Source organism: Polypterus senegalus, unplaced genomic scaffold (genome assembly GCF_016835505.1).
Source record: "Polypterus senegalus isolate Bchr_013 unplaced genomic scaffold, ASM1683550v1 scaffold_2737, whole genome shotgun sequence".
Classification (NCBI taxonomy): Eukaryota; Metazoa; Chordata; class Cladistia; order Polypteriformes; family Polypteridae; genus Polypterus; species Polypterus senegalus.
The window spans coordinates 3890-10027 of record NW_024378819.1 but is presented as its reverse complement, the minus strand read 5'-3'; the positions used below and the strand labels follow the sequence as shown (position 1 = coordinate 10027).

The 6138-nt window shown below is 36.5% G+C and overlaps 1 long non-coding RNA gene across 1 annotated transcript; it reads left to right on the top strand.

Annotated features, from left to right (window-relative positions):
• Positions 1-2159: 2159 nt before the first annotated feature.
• On the top strand, positions 2160-4151 carry LOC120519689. The gene is made up of 3 exons (XR_005631623.1): positions 2160-2267; positions 3276-3319; positions 4095-4151. It is a non-coding gene; the product is annotated as an uncharacterized LOC120519689 (long non-coding RNA).
• Positions 4152-6138: the final 1987 nt, after the last annotated feature.

The following is a 6138-nucleotide window of genomic DNA, read 5'->3' as shown; positions in this document are numbered from 1 at the left end:
TGAATGACGAATTAAGGTGGAGGTTAAAGGTAAGACAGTAGTAAGACCAGCAATGATGTATGGAGCTGAGACATGGGCAGTAAAGATGGGGCACAGCAAGCGAAGAAGTTAGATGTGGTGGAAATGGGAAAGTTGAGATGGACGTGTGGAATTACAGAAAAGGACAGAATAAGAAAAGAGACCATCAGAGGTACAACAAAAATGGTACAGATATCTACGAAAGTTGGTTGAAGTGGTATGGACATGTAATGAGCAGCTACAATGAATATGTGGGCAAAAGAGTGATGGGAATGGCAGTCCAGGAAAAGAAAAACTGTACGGAGGGTGTCCAAAGTGGAGATGGATGGATAAAGTCCAAAGAAAATCTGAAAGAAAAGGTCTTGAATTGCCGAGATGTATGGAGAACAGTTGATCAAGAACATCAACCCCACATATGGGAAATTATGAAGCGGAAGATGAATCACACTACATTAGTAATACTTTTAAAAAGTAAATGTTTCTCATACAGCAGACATCCTACATTTTTATGCAACATGGACCAAAGTCAATTCTAGAGCCCCTCCGGGATTAGGAGCTCTAAACATTAAACTTTATTAGTTCCATAGTAAACTCACCCCTTTACAGCCGCCACCGTAACCCCAACCCCAGACCCACACATCTCTGAAGATCAGAACCCAAGAACCAGCTCTGATTCTTCATGGTGTGCATGATTGTGTTTGAATCTGCAATGGGACCCCCAAACCCGTTCTGACGATCATCAAGGAATGGGTCTCGAAGGGCAAGATTGGGTTGTGACAAAAAAAAGGTTAAGAGACCCTAAAAGCTCATAAAGATTTGTCATTTTGATTTAATTACTGTATTATTTGTTTTGGAAAATACTCCTAAAGTAAGAACCAATGCTAAAATGGTGTTTATGATGTTCTAATGCTTTAGGGAGTGACATCGTCAGAAGAACTAAATGAACAGAATTAGGAGTGCCTATTGTGACCCCTGTAGTGATGTACCCTAATCTGTTGTGACTTTCGGGGGGTTAAGTTGTGTTTGTGTTCGGTGGGAGTACGAAAGGAAGTTCTTGTCCTTGAAGACTTAGTGTTGTAATTTTGTCAAACGCTATGTATGGGCTGCCATGCAACCCACCCTCATCAACCCCATATTTGTGTCCATGTTCACTTACAGCAAGAATAGGCATCTAATGTGGACATTATTGGAGCAAAAAACAGCAACCACGGAAGCCCTCCAGGGTTACGACTGAAGATCCCTGACTTACATAAGAAAAATGGCAATTTGTTCAGGACAGGATACCCAAGATCTAAGAGTACCACCATAACTATGAACTAAGAACCTTAGATTGCACCGTGAGTCCCACCAGGCACAACGTTTATTAAACAAAATAATCTACAATATTTACAGCTGGCAGTGCCAGTTTATCAAATGCCACTCTACACTAAAAATGGAAACACATTTATATGTGTCTTTTGTTTGTTTGTGAGCGCTGCGTCAAACATTGACTCGGGCATGCTTATAGGTCCCTCCACCATCAACTGTTTTTTTTGAGAATCCATTTAATAATAAACTGAATTTGATAATGGAAAGCTGAGTGAATGTAGGGTATAATGGTGGCATGGTAATTAGATCTGCTTGCCTCTTTGTTCCAGCGTCATGGGTTCCTGGAGCAGGGTGGTTCCATGAATGCAGTTTGAGTGTTGCATACGTGGTATGTGTAGGGTTTTCACCGAGTCGTCCAGTTTTACTTCGTTCTTCCAACATAAGACAGTCGCTCAGAGCTGCCGGGGGCGACTTATAACATTAAAGGGATGGAAGAATGTTAATGCGCATTTTTATTTTTTATTTTTTTGTGCATCCAACTCTGGAATTATAACCGGAGTTCACTATATAAGAACAAAATTGTATTTATATTAAGTTCATTTTAAGAGTGATTTTGCTATCAATATTCCGTCTAAAATTAAACAAAAAAGAATATTTATAGCAAAACAATTGCATACAAATTTTTAAAGGAAAATGTCGTACAGCTGATATTAGTGTATAAAATGGAGCTTCTGACAAGACAAGCTTGTAATGCAGTTATATGTAATTGAAGTCAGTATAACCTCGACCCGCCTCATTTTGTGGGAGGAGCATCAATGAAACAAACCCGAAAGAATTCTGATTTTTAAAGCAGATCTTCAACGTCAAGCAACATCGCGACACGCGCTATCACACGATGGCAGGCTCGACCTTCACACTGCTGGTTATTTTAAGTCTTGCAAGTAAGTTCCGTTCAGACTCACTAAGAAGAAAAAGTGACGTCGGCATTTTTTAATCACTTTTCCGTTTCAGTGTTTAATTCATTTACAAATGCACGCTGACAAAGCGGTAGGGTTTAACATTTCGTTGGTTTTGAATACTATTAAGTGTGCGCTGGGTGTATCCACGCTTACTTGTAAATTGAGACAGGTACCCGCTGCAGTGCCACTTCAATCAGCTGCCTTCCCCGTAGTACAGGAATATAAAATAATGAAAGAGTAAATATACATCATCGACGTTCATATCGCTGGAGGTCAGGGATGTGATGGCTATTACTGTAACTGGACATTAAATCGGAAGGCATGCCGGCTCAGATCACGCTTCCGATTTATAGTGTCACCCACAAGTGACTTTAATTGTTCAGAGTGCCATTTTTAAAAGAAAAAAAAAGTTACAACAATTGCAGTGATGGCTAAATTGCACAGATAGCGAAGAAATAACGAGCGTTAACCAAAATAATAATTGTAACTCAGCATTACATTCTATTCTATTCATTACTATTCTAATGGAATGCACAAAGTACTTTACAACAGAAACATCTTATAGTGCCCGAATTGAATTTTTCTCATTGCTGTTTTTTGTCGGAGTCTTGTTAACCCATTAATAAAATAAGGACCATCATTCATAAATAAATCTACACCTGTTAAGTGATTAGTAGTGATGCAACATTTTGCCTGAATTCTTCGACTGTTCTTTAAAAATATCATATTTTTTGTTTTATTTTTTATAGTGTATTTTATTCGAAAATGCAGGAATTTCTAATGATATTTTCATAACTCCAAGCTCAATAAAAATATGCAGGAAAGACTTTGCGGAAGCATTGTGATTATTTAACAATAACAATGAACAAACAGTATACAAATAAAATAAATACGCATTTGCATAAAAAGACAAAAATATATGCTGTTGTTTTTGTTATTATTATTATAATAATAATTATTATTATTATTATTATTATTACTATTTTACAGCTTTGTTGCTTGCTCAGCCAAACAGCGCACCTTTTCCAAGTAATGTAAGTAAACCTCTAAAGAGATATTTAACAAACTGAAAACGAGTTATTATTATTATTATTATTATTATTATTATTATGTGGTGTGCAATGTATGACGTGTTTTGTACTGTTGATTTACATTTAAAAAATATGTAACACGTTTTAAAAATGAAAAGCTGATAAGGAAATCTTAAATATGATTGGGTTTATAAAGGATTCTTGCTCCTTCAGATCCGAGTCCTTGCTTGGTAATTTAATGTACATGAAATATCCAAACAATTAAATATTCAAACAGCACAAAAACTCAATTTCATATTCAAAGAACAATCCCGAAATGGTTCTTTGTCAGGCAATATTATTCTCGATGAACTTCACGACCCAAAGCACCTGTAGATTTCTTATTTATATACTGCCTATCTATCTATCTATCTATCTATCTATCTATCTATCTATCTATCTATCTATCTATCTATCTATCTATCTATCTATCTATCTATCTATCTATCTATCTATCTATCTATCTATCTATCTATCTATCTATCTATCTATCGTCAAACCGAGCGAATTGAATCAAACAATTCAGAGTATTTCAATAAATACACGCACTGTTTGGTTTGCATTGTCTTATTTAGCGTCGTTTGCAAACTCTAAAGTGCTCAGCAGTGTGATTTACTGGGAAAGCAGCCAACTTTCATCAGGGTTGGGAAACAAATGTCAAGACTCGAGAATGTATTTTGCTTTTAGATCATAACAATAAGTTTATCATTATTGACGATCTCAATTAACCTGTTCGCAGCATTTTTGTGGCAAATACAACAGGGCAACTGACTGTCCCGACGAGGCTTCCTTGGTGTGCGGAGCGGACGGAAACACCTACAAGAATGAATGCCAGCTTTGCTTTGAGTACCTGTAAGTAGATCGGCTTTGTGAACTGCGCCTTTTTCGGATTCTAAGTATATAAAAGATATGAATGTTCATTTCAATACAAAATATGCTTACGGCACTCGTTTATTCCAATTCAAAGTTTCGAGGGTCAAACAAGCTGGATAGCATTTATTTATCCATCCATCCATTATCCAACCTGCTATATCCTAACAACAGGGTCACGGGTGTCTGCTGGAGCCAATCCTAGCCAACACAGGGCGCAAGGCAGGAAACAAACCCCGGGCAGGGCGCCAGCCCACGGCAGGGCATATTTTTATTTGTTTCTTTAAATATTAACGTTTACGTGTTGTTTAGGCTCGTATCTGTGTATTTAATTGTTCATGTGTGATTTAATTCTTGTTTCTAAAAATTATTTGTGGATTACTCGATTAATATTTTACAGTGATTCTTGTCCGATTATAATAACTATGAAGTGTATTATTTTAAATACAATAATCTATCCGTTTTCAAATTCGCCTACTCTAAAGATTCTCCGGACCGGACCCTATTCAAAGAGTAAAGGGAATTGATCCATGCAATCCAATTGTTTAAAATCGTTTGAATTGGGCTCTTTTGGGAACCACATGCAAGTTTCTCCTACAGGAAAATCAGTCGAACAGCCAGTCAACTTTAAAGTCAGCTCATGACAACATAAATAAGGAAATGCCCGGAAATTCCCAGAGTGGAAAAAAAAACCCTTGCGCAAAATGTATTTGAAGTGAAATAATAATAATAATAATAATAATAATAATAATAATAATAATAATAATAATAATAATAATAATAATACATCTGTAATTTTAGGTAAAAACACACACACATATATAGTCAAAGGTTACTGAATATTTGATTGATTTATTTTCTTTAATTACATTTTAAGCTCTACAAGTATTATATCTCTATACTAGGGGGCTTTGGCCCCTGCTTATTTCGCTCGCCAAATCCCCCTGCCTGCCCTACGCGCCAGTTATTTCTCGTCTCTGCCGCTCGCGTATGTGGATTTCACTTTCACCAAAAACAAAACTTTTAATTCTCACGGATGGGCCTCTTCATTGGGAAGAAACACTACTTTTCACTGATGGCAACACGAATTAGACGATCTACAAGTCTCCGACTTAAAATTTAAAGCCAACAATATCTACATACTTCTGTCATATCACCTATGTCTATATATTCGATCTCTTTTCACTTTTACCTTTTTGTCAATATCGCACTAAAGTTTGATTCCGTGTTTGGAATTACATCGTGACAACGCAACGTATAACTGCCCGTGAGTGAATATCAATTCTTTCTCTCTACATGAAATGTGTCTGACGATAGCATTCACACAAATGAGAAATGATTGAACCGTGTGCGTGGTTGTAAATGTTTTAGATGTCGGCAGGACTTTTCCAAATCTCTTTGCGTAAAGTCTTGTCTCACAGGCCTTGAATTTGTCTCTCCTGGGATTTCACTTTCACCAAACAACAAATCTTTTAATTCTCGCGAATGCGCCTCTTCATTGGGAAGAAACAATAATTTCCCCTGATGGCAACAAGAATTAGACGACCTACAAGTCTCTGACTTAAAGTTTAAATCTGAATAATATATTCGATCTCATTTCACTGTTTTGTTATTTTACAGAGTAATCATTTCCGTTTGTCTGCGCTAATGTGATCTTTACTATCATTTTTTTGAGACTTTCAAATTTTCGTACTTTCATTATGTCTAACCTGCTCTGCAAGTGTATCGTGCCAATGTTTTTGAATTCTTTACAACGTTCTACTTTGGCATCTATTCTTTGTCTTTTATTTCTGGTCCCAGGCGTGGTTAAATCTCTTGACACAAAATCTCGTCTTGCAGGACGTGAAAGTGTCTCTCTGAGAAAATTGTATCTCATCTCTTTTCCCAAGATTTTTTATTATAATAGAGAGATA